Source organism: Etheostoma spectabile, chromosome 9, assembly GCF_008692095.1.
Source record: "Etheostoma spectabile isolate EspeVRDwgs_2016 chromosome 9, UIUC_Espe_1.0, whole genome shotgun sequence".
Classification (NCBI taxonomy): domain Eukaryota; kingdom Metazoa; phylum Chordata; class Actinopteri; order Perciformes; family Percidae; genus Etheostoma; species Etheostoma spectabile.
Window position 1 is genome coordinate 1,318,090 of NC_045741.1, and position 506 is coordinate 1,318,595.

A 506-nucleotide genomic window follows, 5' to 3' on the forward strand; every position below is an offset into this window, starting at 1 on the left:
TGTCTTCCAGTCAGATTTTTTTTTTTACCACACCACAGTATTGAGACCATTTGCTAAGGTATTTAATAGAATCCATTTAAATGTATTGTAGACAGTGGCAAAATTGCAATATTAGTAGGCTATTACTTGATCCCAGTGCTGCATTTGACATGGTCAACCACAATATTATATTAGACCCAATGGAAAACTGGGCTGGACTTTCTGGCACAGTACTAAACTGGTTTGAATGAGAACTGGGATTACTTTGTGTCTATAGGTAATTACACAGTGAACAAATATGCAAATGACACATAACCATTTCACTGTGTCTATGGTCCAATACAAACAAATGCATTCAATGGATCAAAGACTGGATGCGGCATAACTGTCTTTAATCAAACAAAGACAAAGCAATTGTTTTTGGAGCCAATGAGGAACAATTAAAAGTCAACGCTCAGATTAAATTTGTTTCATTTTATACCTATCTCATTCTAGTTTAGTTTTTTATATATCTTATATATATATAT